A 15,084-nucleotide genomic window follows, 5' to 3' on the forward strand; every position below is an offset into this window, starting at 1 on the left:
AGGCAAATCTATTTGGTTTGTGCAATTAAAGCATGAAAAAAGAAATATAGATCTGGCGCAGGAGGTTGGACAAGAGACTTAAATAGCATTAGCAAGAGTTCTCTCTCTCTCTCCCTCTCTTTCCCCCTCCTCCACCCACCTCTCCCTTTCTCCCCCTTCTCCTCTCCCTTTCTTTCCACTCACCTCTCAGCTTCTATATCTTTGCAGTCTCATTTCCCAGACTCTTCCACAGGATGCAGTATTTAGCTATTGGTACTTGTGGGATCACAGCTTTCCAGTTTATAATGCAAAGGCAAACAAAAGGCTTCTTTCCCATGCTCAACATGAAGATCCCAGAGAAAAACTCTAGGTGCAAGCCTGGACCGTCACTGCAGCTGGGAAGTTTTAGTATTATTATTGGCCAGATGTAGGCCATGTGGTCAGTCTGGTGTTTGAAAATGAGGGGAAAGTATTAGCTTTCATTTGACTTGCAGCCATCATTTCAATGTTTTCAGTAAGAAAAGAGCAAGTCCCCAAGGGACAGGGAGGCAGGGGGTCCCAGAGCAAAGGAGGCAGTGTTCAGAAACATACACAACAATCACCATGCCGAGCAGCAGACAGACAGCAAGGAAAGAACAGGCACCGGCAATCTACAGTTTCCCATTCATTTAAGTTTATACATTTCAGCATCATTCAACAGTTCAATGTCAAATTTGTTAATTCAGACAAAATAATAGAAAGATAGCATGTAATTGATTTAATCCTTTAAAATTGTTTAAAGTAGACTTGGGGGTAGGATTATAACAAAAGAATTTATTTTTCTAACTTTTTACTTTGAAATAATATTACAATACAAAAAGTTGCAAAAACAGTACACAGACCTTTTGTATATTCTTCACTAACTTTCCCAGTTTTACACCTTATGAATCTATAGTACAATTAGCTAAACCAGAATGTTAATATTGAAACTAAGGAAGGAAACCCCCCTGAACCAAGAGGCTTTTCTTCCTGGTAGAAAGAAGCTTCAGGGAAGTTTTATGTTTTAGGCCTGTGATGGCGAACCTTTTTATAAAACCCACCCACTTTTGCAGCGCTGGTCCATCTGGTCCCTCCTGCCCACTAGTGGACGTTCCAGCTTTCATGGTGGGCGGGAGCGGAGCAACCAAATGGCACCACGACTGGCCACCATGAAAGCTGGAACACCCACTAGTGGGCAGGAGGGACCAGGTTGACCAGCACTGCAAAAGTGGGCCGTTTTTATAAAAAGGTTCGCCATCACTGTTTTAGGCAAAGCTCTCAGAGAGATTTTGTAAAGGACACCTTTGTAATTGATAAAATTGTATGACTTGTACTGTTACTGTAATTTGTTCATATAATGTACTTCATTCCCTTCATTGGAATGCCTGTGGTGTAGAGAGCAAAGTGAGCAAAAGGGGTAGAATGTTGGCCAAATAAGTTTGTAGAATATGATTTTTATGCTTGTGTGTGATTTACAATGAGGGCTAAGCAACACCAGCTAAAAGTGGTCAGTGAAATTGCAAATTACCTTCCTGCTTGGGAAGGGCTATAATTTTAGATTTTTTACTAGAAAGTTTTAAAGAAAGAAGGAAGGAGCCTGACCAGGCAGTGGCACAGTGGATAGAGTATCGGACTGGGATGCGGAGGACCCAGGTTCAAGACCCCAAGGTTGTCACCTTGAGCGTGGGCTCATCTGGTTCAAGCAAAGCTCACCAGCTTGGATCCAAGGTCGCTGGCTTGAGCAAGGGGTCACTTAGTCTGCTGTAGCCCCACAAATGATTGATGCTTCTCATCTCTTCTCTGTTCCTGTCTGTCTGTCCCTCTCTCTGACTCTCTCTCTTTCTCTGTAAAAAAAAAAAAAAAAAAAAAAAGAAGGAAGGAAGGAGAAATCAGACCCCCGCCCCTATTGAGGAGGAAGAAGCAAGGAGGAATGCAGGGGGAAGGGAGCCTACAGGAGATTATCTGAAAAACCCCTTCCTCTCTACTTTTCTTAAAAGTTTTTAAGACCTTAATGGGTGATTTTCAATGCTTATTCTCTGACCTCACCTAAACCTCCTCCCATCCTGAAGTCATGTGATTGACGTGTGTACCTCAAGGAATCATGAGCCCCTTGCATGTAAACCTGTGTTCTGTAAAGGGCATATAAGTCATAAGAAATCTAACTTCGGGGGAGCACGTGTTTGACTTGCCTATTTGGGATGTCACACTGCTCTGCCGACTAAATAAATCCTGCTTCCTTCATCAAGTTGTCTGGGCGTTTTTGTCCTCCTTTGCTTCCTGAAATAAAACAATGATAGTAACTATCTGACAAACCTCCAAGTTTTCTCATGATTAGATTGGAGTTAAGCATTATTTAGCAAGAAGTAATGGTGTGTCACTTTCACTGCCTTGATTCGGAGGTAGGGGTACCCGAATGTCTAATTACTAGTGACTTTATTTCTGGTCACTTACTTAAGGTGGCATTAGCCAGGTTATTCTCAGTATAAAGTTACTATCTGAAAAAGAAATTAAAATTTTTTTAATTGATTTGAGGGAGAGAGAGAAACATTTTTTCACTGTTCCACTTATTTATGCATTCACTGGTTTGTTCTTGTATGAGGGAATCGATCCAGCAACCTTGGCATATCGGGACAATGTCCCAGCCAACTGACCTGACCAGCTAGGGCCAAGAAAGAATATTTTTATTCAAAAATAAGTGTTGAAGTAATGATGAGAATAACACAGTTTACTAGTAGTATCTAAATCTATATTTTCTGGAGAAAATAAAAATTTTACTTTCATGGACATTTGTGTTCATGACCCCTCCTACTTATTATTCCACATCTCAGGAAGTGATTTTCAATCTTACTGATTCTGTTTCTTGCTTGTCCTATGTGGGGTCAAGGTTAGCCCACTCTTTTAACCACAATGAGACACAATTGTTTGAAGCCTGCTTTCTCTTGCCTGTTTACTACAGCTTCAGTACAACTCTTCAAGGATCACATTTATTTAAAAAATAAACAGCATTCACTAGAGAAAGATGAGAAGCAAAGGTAAGATAAATCAGTTCATTGTTATTTATTCCCCAGTGGTTCTGCTGGAAAGAAAGTCTGACAATGACCAATCCTACAGCCAATGCTGGGAGGGGTGGGGGATCTTAAACTGCGCCCATCCTGGCACAGACAGCTCTGTTCTCAGTTGCTTAACTCTCTGCTCCGCCCTCCTGGGCCTCATTGACCACCAGAAACTGGAAAGAGAAAACAAATCTGTGAAAACAGAATTGGTCCACAGCACATTACTTTAAGAAATCCAAATTGGTCTTTGACACTTTAAACTCAGGTTATATTGTATAAAAACCTGGTTTCCTGGCTTCTTTTAAAAACTGAGCCTAACGAGGTGGTGGTGCAGTAGATAGAGTATCAGATTGGGATGCGGAGGACCCAGGTTTGAAACCCCGAGGTCCCCAGCTTGAACACAGGCTCACCAGTTTAAGCATGGGGTCGCTGGCTTGAGCATGGGATTATAGACATGATCCCATGGTTGCTGGCTTGACAAGCCCAAGGTCAATTGCTTGAGCCCAAGGTCGCTGGCTTGAGCAAGGGGTCACTCACTCTACTGTAGCCTCCCTGGTCAAGGCATCTATGAGAAAGCAATCGATGAAAAACTAAGGTACTGCAACAAAGAATTGATGCTTCTCATCTCTCTCCCTTCCTGTCTGTCCGTCCCTTTCTCTGTCTCTCTATTTCTGTCACACTCACACACACACACACACACACACACACACACACACACACACACACACAAAAGAAATAAAACTGACTCTGGGGCCAGACTGCCAGGTGTGAATCCCAGTTCTGCCACCTCTCAGCTGGGTGTTTGAGACATGTCTTTGACCCTTCTTTGCTTTAGTCGCCTCTTTTGTAAAATGGGGCTGTAATAGTAGTAATTTGCTTGATGCAGTTATCATGTAAAACATACTTACAGCATTCTCTACTGCAAGTAAATGATCCTTATTCTTACTGAGAAAATAGTACCCTGGATAGACCACTGTTTGTCATGAAGATGTTTTACGAGTGGGGACCAGGCTGTGTGGTTATGGAGGCACATTGGGTGGGGTGGTGATTTCAGAGCCCAAACCTGCTGAGCTCTGGTATTCAGTTCTCCAGTTTTCATAGCTCTCTCTCCTCTTTGCCTGCTCACTAATTTCCAACATGCTCCTCTTCCTCTTTCATTTCTTCTATCATACCCTTGCATATTCTTGGTTGATTTTTCCCATATGCCTGCTGAGAGAAGCAGGACAGATTTGATTAGCTCCAGCTGACTGAAATGCAGAATAATGAAGAAATTTACCCAGGGCTCACACAGCTGACTTCACCAATTTGAACAATTGGGTTTCATTTCATGGTGGAGGATAAGTGGTGAGTGAGTTAAGGGTAATAGGAAGACCAATAGGGTTTCTCCCTCTAAACACACTCTCTATAAATGGTGCCTTAAGAAAAACAAGGTACTATGTTGACTCAGTATCATTATTGGTAAGTATTATGAAAAAGTATTGCTTGACAGCATGAGTCAGTGTGTTCAAGAGTCCACATCAGGAGTGGTGGTCAGATCTTGAAGCACACAGAGAAAAAAGTCACAGGGGCACCACTTTACAAAATTTACTTACTCTCCCAGCTTGTTCTTGTGATGTTAGAACCAGCCTGTGAGTCTAGCTGTGCGATTGAATAGGAACAGAACTACTTCATTTTCATTTCCTAACTTTACATGGGAACAATTCAATCCAGCCCATATGTGCCATGATGACGGGAGTATGATGATAACTGACATTTTTATGGCACTTTATACTTTCCACAAGGATTTCACATCAACCAGCTTCTCATTACAGCTTTATTACCAATCCCATTTCACAGACAACTGACCTAAAGCCCAGGCAGGCGAGGCCATCTAAGTCCACATCATCAGTGTGACAGAGCTACAACTGGAACCCAGGCCTACAGTGCTTCTGGCTCCCTTTGCAGGAGATTATTTCATAGTTTGAGCAGTTGAGGGTGTGAGTCTTCTCTGTCCCTTATTAGCCTTGTTAATTAGCATAATTTACATAGCCTGAAGCTCCAGCTTTTTTATTCATGAAGCAGGGGAACTAATATTGACTACTATTTATAAGAACTGAAGGCAACTAAACCGTGTAAATCAGTTAGAATGGGATTTGGCTCAGGAAAGGTTAGCACTCATGATTATTGATCTGTCTTCTCTTGTCACTGTTTTGGCTTTGCATCAAAGAGACTGCCCTTTCTTTGAGATTAATTCCAGAAGCGCTCTGTCCCTGGTTTTATATTATCTTAAACTATTACAGTAATATAATGTTATAGTAATTAAATATATAGAAATATAGAAAAATATAGAAGATATATAGAAATAAGTTAGGATATAATATTAAAAGGCATAAAGGCAAGTGAGTAAGGCTATGCCCTCTGGTTTTAAGCCAGAAATTTCCAATTGAAATGTCCTTTTTAAGGCTGAAAGCCGACTGTGCCAGCTGTCCCAGTAGAGCCCAAGCTCTATGTCGATCAGGCGTCTCTGATTTGACTTCCCCATGCAGTGGGACACTCCTGCTTAACAGCAGGGCTGGCAGCCTCTTTGAGACTATTTTTGAGGTAGCTTTGAGGATTCCACTTATTGGTACCAAGACCAATTGCCACCAGAGGAAAGACACGACCTACACGTGTTAGTTGCAAGAATCACACAGGCAGTTTTTACTCACAAATTCTCCGGTATGCCTGGGTACAGCTTAATGGGACCCTGTCAGCATGCTTCTCTCAGCTGTCCTTGGTCAGAGCAGTGTGGAGACAGTCTATGTTCAACATTGGAGTCTGGGTGACCATCAGCAGCTGGTGATTCCTTGGCTTACGTACCCTTTCTGGCATATGTTTTCTAACAGGTGTTAATCTATGGAATTATCACATCAAGTCACTTTTAGGGAGCTGTAAGGCCAGTAGCCACGGCCACCATCTCAGCCGCCTGGCCCATGCAGGTTCGCATTTGATTTTGACAGACTGTAATAAAACAACAGAGCCAAGAACTGATGGGCTATTAGCTTTAATACTAGCTTGCACCTGGCAGGCAAGAAATACACACAATGGAAAAACACTTCCCTTTCCATTCAGGGCTCCCAAAGCCACTGACTTATCTGAGTTTCCTAGAATTAAAGGTTTGTACCTCACCAGCCTCATTCACCTCTGTTCCCCTACTCCTCTCTGCACAAATTCTGCACAAACTGGCTTCTCCTCTCCTCCACATGGCCTTTCTCTGCTCTCCCCCAGCATGGGCTCCTCTGCCCCATTTTATAGTGTAGAAATCAAAACCTTTAATCCAATATACAAACAAGGAAGTCTCTGATACAAAGTCTCTTAGGGTGAGAAAGGTTAGTTTTAAAACTAAGCCTTAGGCTAGGGGTTCCCAAACTACAGCCACAGGCGGCGTGTGGCCCCCTGAGGCCATTTATCCGGCCCCCACCATACTTCCGGGGGCACCTCTTTCATTGGTGGTCAGTGAGAAGAGTATAGTTCTCATTGAAATACTGGTCAGTTTGTTGATTTAAATTTACTTGTTCTTTATTTTAAATATTGTATTTGTTCTCATTTTGTTTCTTTACTTTAAAATAAGATATGTGCAGTGTGTGCATAAGGATTTGTTCATAGTTTTTTTATAGTCCGGCCCTCCAACGGTCTGAGGGACAGTGAACTGGCCCCCTGTGTAAAAAGTTTGGGGACCCCTGCCTTAGGCTATAACAACCCTGCCTGCTTACAGCCTGTCCCCCACACTCAATGCAAACTATAAGCGAGCAAATATATATATCATATTTACAAACTTTTTTGACCAACAGGAGCTCACAGGGAGCTCTTTTTCCCTATATAATTTCACACACACATTAACTGGGCCCTGCACAAAGGGCACATATAGGCTTGCCTATCATATCTGTACACACTAGATTAGCTCCCACCCAGAGGTCATAACCTTATTCACTTGCCTTAATGGCTTTTAACATTATATTCCAACTTATTTCTATATATCTTCTATATTTTTCTATATTTATATATATTTAATTACTATAACATTATATTACTGTAACAATTACTAACCTTTGTTGCTTTGGTAAGACTGGAAGCTTGAAAAATAAATAAGTTAAATTGAATAGCACCTCTGGCTTTAGTGCCCAGCATATTGCAGGCTAATAATTTTCAAACAGTTTATTATTGTAAAGCCAGTAGCCAGGGCTACCATCACAGCCGCCTTGCCCATGCAGGTTCGTATTGGATTCGGACAGTCGGCAAAGAAACAACAGAGCCGAAAGCTGGTGGGCCATCATCTTGAATCCTAGCTTGCACCCAGCGGGCAAGTATTAATAAAAACACACACTGGGCTCCAAAACCCACTCACATTCAGTGCTCACAAAACTACTGACTTATCCAAGTTTCCTAGAATCAAAGGTTTCTAGCTCACCAGATTTACTCACCTCTGTTCCCCATCTCCTTCCTTCTCCCTGCACAAACTCTGCACAAACTGGCTACTCACTCAACACTCTGCCATCTTGGCTGCTTCTCCTGGCCTCCTCCACGTGGCCTTTCTCTGCTTTGTTCTGCTCTCTAATGCTAATCTTAGGAACCAAGAGAGCAAGTTCCCGTTCTGCTCCTATTTTAAAGTGTAGAAATGAAAACCTTTAATCCAATATACAAAATAGGGAAGTCTCTAATACAAAGTCACTTATCTGAGGCATGATGGGATTGTGCCACCCCACATCAAAAAGGGTGGGAAAGGCTTAGTCCTAAAACCAAGTCCCAGGCTACAAGCATCTTGCCTGCCCACAGCCTGCCCCCCAACACACATTAATATCACCTGGGAGACGGGTTTCCATGTGGGCAGCGCCATCTTTAACAAAGTGAGCATAATACATTTTATCTGCCCAACAATTATGCATAAAATTTACCTGATGTGTGTAAGGTCGGTGGATAATGGGGAAAGCTCAGGCACGGGAACTTTGGCTAGGACCGCCCACAACCAAGTGTGCCAAAAGAAACTTCCTAGGAACCCTTGAGAAAAAAGCGACTGACTGTCAGTCAGTGAGATTTCGCTACGTTATATTAGCCCGACCACCCTAGAGACCCTTTAAATATCCCTCACACGAGTCATTCCTTGTGACTTCCCTGGCCTCCATCTTTCCTCGAGGCCAGGGAACCTCATCGGGTGGGATGCGCTCTGTACTAAATAAAGCCTTTGCTATTCCACACTTTGTGGCTCTGGCCCCGAGGAAAGATGGAGGGGGAAAAATACCTTAAAATGTGCTTGTTTAAAATTCAGATTTCTGTGCCTGACCTGTGGTGGCGCAGTGGATAAAGAGTCGACCTGGAAATGCTGAGGTCGCCGGTTCGAAACCCTGGGCTTGCCCGGTCAAGGCACATATGGGAGTTGATGCTTCCAGCTCCTCCCCCCCTTCTCTCTCTCTGTCTCTCCCTCTCCTCTATAAAATGAATAAATAAATAAAATAAAAAATAAAAGAAAAGAGAGTAAATTAAAAAAAAAATTAAAAAAAAAAAAATTCAGATTTCTAAGCATTCCTCTTCCCATTATGATTCTGGGATGGTATGGAGTGAAGGCATCTGCAAACTTTAACAAATATGCTTGAAGGTCAAAAGAAGTTCTGTGAAAGGCTCTTAACTAGTGTTGGCGCCTACCCCACTGCTGCTGCCGCCTCTCCTCCTCCTCCTCCTCCTTCTGTTGTCATCATCCTCTTCTCTGTCTTCTCATTTCTTTCTTCTTCCTCCTCTCCCCCAAAGCTTTTCTCTTCCCCTTCTCCTTCCTCATAGCATTTCAAATAAACTGCCTGAGGTTCTTTTCCACTATTAGGCTAGCTCTATTATTATCTCTTTAGAGAAAATGCCACTGAGCCTGAGGGAAAAATACAGAGTAATTACTGGTGGGGGGATAGACATATAGACATATAGACATATATATATAACTTTCCTGGAGCCAATTAGGAGAGCAGTCATTAGGCTGAAGTGATAATTGCTCACACAATGCTGCCTGGCTCTGTCCCTCTCTCACTTAGTCAAATAGCCCATGTTTGTTTCCACAGCTCATTAATGTTGGAGCTGAATTTAATGCCCTGACAGTAAGTTTTAAAGTCTTTCCTGTAAAGGTGCATCACTAGATAGAGGATTATTATCCACACAATCCAATAGAAATCTTACTTACATGGTCTTTTCTTCGAGTCAAAGAGGTACTCCAAGAAAGATGTTATCACTCCCCAGTCCTCACTCTAAACCCCCAATTTACTGTAGCTAGTTTGCTGGGAAACTAAAGAAGAGAGCCAAGTGCCACATACGGTACCACTTAAACTAACAAGGTACAGTCATCTATGTGGGCACTATGTCTATATAACTTCAAAGAAAGTAAGTATTTTGTAATTACTAGCTTTTAAGGAAATATCTGTATATCTAGTCAATTCAAAGTGTTATTTAGCCCAAATTATAGTTTTGATCATCAGTAGTTGTCAATTCTTGTTGCACATTAAAATCATTTTAGTAGTATTTAAACAACACTGATGCCACAGCTCTACTCCCAGCGATTATGATTGAATTGGTGTGTTGTGGGGTGGTTCTACTGAGTACCCACAGTTGAAATCACTTCTAATATACCTGGGTCAAATTAACTTGACAATTGCCTGTTTTCTGTGTCCCTCTGCAAGGCATAGGTATACATTAAGACTAGATGTGAAATAAAACAGAACATTTTAACATTTTAACTTCAATTCATGCGTGCTATAGGGAATGTGAACTATAAGATCTAGGATTTTTTTTTAATTGCCTCAATTCTCCATTTTACTTCGCTAGAGTATACTTGATCTTGTCAAAATACTCTCAGCACTTAATAACATATAGAACCTCAAGAACACTCCAAGTGAATTTTGTTAATGTAAGAAATGAAAGAAAGAAACAAATTAAGCTTGCTGGTGAATAATTTCTCTCAGCTGAATCCGAGTAGCACAGAAGCAGCTACAGGAGTTGGGAGTGCATTCGCTCCACTTCACCCTTTCTGGAGCTTGGAAAGACTAGCTGGAGAGATTTGCATAAGGAGGATGTTCTCCACACTGGTCTGCACTTCTGGCTTAGGCAGAGGTGGGTTAAAGTTGATTGAGGCCCCAGGTGCAGAAGTAAATATTGGGCCCCTTAAAAAATGGGAGAGAGACAGGGAAAATAAAAATACATGTTAACCATATTTTTAAATAAATAAAAAATATTATGTACTATTAATGTTAAAACTGCACATATGAAACCAAACTTAGCATCATTAGAAAAAAAGTGTAAAGTTGTAGTTTTGTGGGGCCCTTCAGAAGTTGGGGCCCAGGGCGTGCCCTGGTGCACCCGCCATTAAATCTGCCTCTGGGCTTAGGCCAGGAAATAGGTGCATTAAATTATGACTTGCCAGTAAGGCTCGTGTAACCAGTTTTTCACTCTGTTGGTGCTAGGCATAAAACCTGCTTAATTTAGAAAGATCACTCCCTAATATAGTTCTAGTACTTGCTGTCTGCCTAGGTGTTCTGCACTTGGGAATAAATTTTTCCCATTTTCTATTTTAAAGTTTAAAGACCTTTTATGGAATTCTTATGATTTTTATCTCATTCTACAAAATCTGCTGTTTAAATAATTTAAAATCTCTTTCAAGCATTTCCACCAAATCACTATCAATAATAGATAAAAAATGATCTTTTTTCTCTCATTTACAATCCTTTCTTTTTTTCTTTGTTATTACTTCCAGGAAATTTTTCTTAATTTATATTCCAGTCCTTCTACTGAGTTTTCCATTTTCATTTTTGCCATCATAATGTTAATTTCCAAGAGATCTTTTCTTTGTTTGTTTTATGAATGCTTCTTTTTATTTGTCCATGAACTTCTCTCATGGTTGCAATATTTTCTTGTGTCTTTGGGAATATTTGTGTCTGTTTTTTGCTTTTTTGCAGTTTTTCTCCCCCTGTGCAGCCCACCAAGTTGGTTTTTCCTGTTTGGTTCCAGTTCCCTCTGTCATGACAGAACTATTCCTCAGATCTCTGGTGATCCTTGGTTCCTGCACCTCATTTGAGAGTGAGGCAAGGGGAGGCTGACTGGAAGTGTGCTCACCTCAGTGGGGGCTCACAACTGCCCACTTTGCTGCCAGATGGTCTAGCTGTCTAGTTGACCTGGGAAAACTCCCATTCTGGAGGCTTTCAGTCTTTCCTCTCAGGTTGGTCAGGTCCCACAAAGAAGACGCCCCAACCTCCAGTGTGGAAGGAGAGGGGTTGGCTGCTAGAGGGAAGAGAACCTTGGGAGACTCAGCATCCGTTAGGTCTCACTTCACCCCATAGAAAACCTCCATTTTTAAATATGCCTGTATCCTAAGTGAATTCCTATTTTATTCTCTCCAGGGAAGAAATCTTTAGTCTTTGGCAAGGATGGCAAATGAGTGGCTTTCTGGCAGTGAGGAGATCTAGCAGTGTGGTTGCTTCTATAGCAGACTTTCAAGTAATCCTTTTTATTTTAGTATCTTTCTTCATCTCAGCTTTCAGAGCTATGTGGTGCTGCCAATTCCCAAGCCTTAGTTAGGGGCACTCTGAGATGTAGAATGGGTGAGTTCCTAGCTTTTCCTGCTGCTAGGTTAGGACTCAGTTTTCTTGGGTCTGCTGAATTATCTGCTTTTCTGCTTTCACAATTTGATTGTTATTGCTTCCACTCCTCTTGTCCCCATTCTTTGAGTTTATGCCTTTAAAAAATTACCTCACTTTAGTTTTTGAGGGTTTTGGAGATGACTGTAGTGTAGATACATATATTTAATCAGCTAACTTTACCTGGAAGTATAGTAGCCAAGCAAATAAAATCTAAATGACCACCAATATTTGATTAGTTAAATGAAACGTATGGACCCTGGCCAGGTAGCTCTGTTGGTTTGGACATCATCCTAACACTCCAAGGTTGCAGGTTTAATATCCAGTCAGGGCACATACAAGAATCAACCAAAGAATGCATAAATAAATGGAACACCAACTTGATGTTTCTCTCTCTCTCTCTCTCTCTCTCAAAGTCAATAAAAAATGGAAAAAAACATATATCACACACAATGCAAAACTATTCAATCATAAAAAATTATGCAAATGAAGTTATTGAAATGGAATTATATAAATTTTTATGTAGAAATGATGAATTAATAACATTAATAATACTGAGTACAAAGTACTTTTACTGTTTTCACCCTTTTGCTAAAAAACCTAATGGATTCTTTTATATAATCTGTCTCTCTCTCACACACACACAAATACTTCTATAAGAAAGCTACTTGTACTATCCATTTTATAAATGAAGAAACTGAAGGTTGAGAGATTAAGCAGTCTTCCCAAGGCTACTGTGTCCTTAACCCAGAGCTGAGAAGACTGTAACTTGTTCAAAAATGACAGAAATAGAACTCCAATGACTCCATCTCTTCATCCAAACTTCCACTCTCTCTATTTTGGGAATATTTCATCTTCTTACTCTGGAATCCTCAAATTCCCAGTTTGGTCTTTGTCTTCCAGGTGTTCCCAGAGTCCTGCATTTTTTTCAGATTTCAGTCATTCTTATTTCTGCCCTTTGTGGTGCTGGGTTATGATGCAAGATGAGCCCAGGTCCTGTTGCTGTGTGTGAAACCGAGGCGGGGGAAAGGGCTCTGGGATTCTATTTGGAATTACAAAATAATTTTGTGTCCAAAAGCACATCAGAGAACTCCTAAGATTATCTCTCTGCCAGAACCACCTATTAGGTCTACATAAGAAACTCATCTTCCTATAGTTAACTTGACTTGACTATGGTACAAGAATTATTTGCTCGTTACCCTAGGTTACATTACAAACTGCTCTACAATTAACATGACTTTGAAGGGTACCATGCACAGTTGCTTCTCTGTAATTTCTGGGCTTTCTTTTTGTGTTCGTTTTCTTCTTCTTCTTCTTCTTCTTTTTCTTCTTCTTCTTCTTCTTCTTCTTCTTCTTCTTCTTCTTCTTCTTCTTCTTCTTTTTCTTTAAGGAGAGCTTAGACAGACTCATCACTCTCTTGGATGTGGCAGGATGAAATGTTAAGATATTAGCCAGGGTTCTCCAACTCCTCTCCTATTCATCTAGTAGCCAGTATCACTTCAGAGAGGATGCAGGTTTTATGCCAAGAATACAGAAAGAAAATATGCAGTCAGTGCTCAACTTTTGAATCTCTAAAAATAAAATTTCACTGCAGAGAAAGTAACCTATAAAGTCAAGGATATTGATATTCAAGATCCAGTTCCTTTTGAGCTTCAAGAGGCCAAGCTCCAAAGGATGCTGGGCATAAAGTTTGTGCCATAAATAACAGAATAAAAAGAGAATAAAGAGTCACAGTGACCTGTCCCGGAGATGAAATCCAGGTTGCCTAGGCTGGAGGAAGAATTACCTCGAAAAAGAAGCAACAGTGGATTATACGCATGAACCTTCAGCTCCTGTCCCCATCAGACTGACATTTAGGAGAGAAAGGAATGACTGAACTTTCTATAATTTTAGGTGTTTGAGAGTAGAGTCATGATTGTAAGTATTTTACAACCAGAATAGCACAAGGATTGGTCAATTAGGAGAGATGCCCAATCAATCCAAATGATCGTGCTGGTGCATGTTGGCTAAATAACAATTCTGGAGGGAGAAGAGTAATGACTGATTCCCATCTGAGATTTGAGGGTGGCGGGAACCTTGTATGTATGTTTCACAGGAAAGTGCCAAGGGCAGAATAAAATGAGCCAAGACATGAGAAAGCATAAGACACCCCTTTGAGTTTCTTTCTGATTTTCAGCAGTATGGTGATAAGCTGAAAGTGTGCAACCCCACAGGGGCTTGGGATTCTTAGAAGCTTTAACCCATGTTAGGGCCGCAGGCAGTAACAGAAATAGTGGCCATAAGAGCCAATTTTCAAAGGGTAGGAAAGAATTAAGTAAAAGAAGAGAACAAAGAATGCCTATTGATCATAAACACTCAATACACACACACACACACACACACACACACACACACACACTCCCCTGCACAAGCCTTCTTAGAGATTTAAATGTTATTCAGGGCAGAATATAGAGAAGGAAAGAACCTTAAAATTGCCTGAGTTTGAAATTAAGATAAGTAAGAAATAATTTTACTGAAATTACTTGAAAAAGTTTAATCAAGTTTTCTGATTTTTGAAGGAAATGTGGATTTGTGATAGAAATTAGATTTACTTATAGAAAAGTAAAGATTTTTACCCATTGGATGCTTACACAGGTGTGTGTGTGTGTGTGTGTGTGTGTGTGTGTGTGTGTGTATACACACATTTCTATAAAACTTAGACGTCAGCTGAGGGGCCCTGTCCTTTGATTCTAAATTAAACTGGCTAAAATGCTGTCCATTGTCCATTGCACGGTGAGATCCCAAATCCTTTTCAATCTTTCCAGAAAATATGCAACCAGAAGTAAACTCCGCTCTGCTACAAGAGCACGTTCCTACATCGGTGGTTTTCGAACATTTTAAGTGATAGAGATGTCATTTTGGATGGAATTCTTATATGTAAAAAAGTGAATAAAAATAAAACTGGAACCATTCTGGCTAAGCAGAATGAGAGACCAGAAATCAGCTCAGGGCATTTGTCTCAAGTATTTGCATGGAATTGAATTGCCTTTATGAAGAGAGCCATTATGCGAACTATTGCTCTACTCACTGCCACATGGATGTGTTACAGAAAGTATATTAGCAAGTGTGTAGGCTATAAATCCTAAAGGCGTAGGTTTAACTCCAAATGGAACTGAAAATTTGTGCATAAAATGTTTCTAATTATGTCCCTTGGGCTTTTTGACTTTAAGTCCTTGCCTTGCTGGATTTAAAGGAGATGTGACAGCAAGTAACCAAGTAGTTTCCTCTGGTATATACAGACCAGCCTTTCAGCTGTCCAAAAGTAATTCGCTATATTTCATTCATTCATTCAACAAATGTTTTTATGCTTTTACCAAGAACTCAGCAGTGGACCAGCTGCTATGAAAACAGTTGCCCTACCCTCTGTTGATGGCTAT

The sequence above is a fragment of the Saccopteryx leptura genome, chromosome 4 (assembly GCF_036850995.1).
Source record: "Saccopteryx leptura isolate mSacLep1 chromosome 4, mSacLep1_pri_phased_curated, whole genome shotgun sequence".
In the NCBI taxonomy this organism is placed as follows: domain Eukaryota; kingdom Metazoa; phylum Chordata; class Mammalia; order Chiroptera; family Emballonuridae; genus Saccopteryx; species Saccopteryx leptura.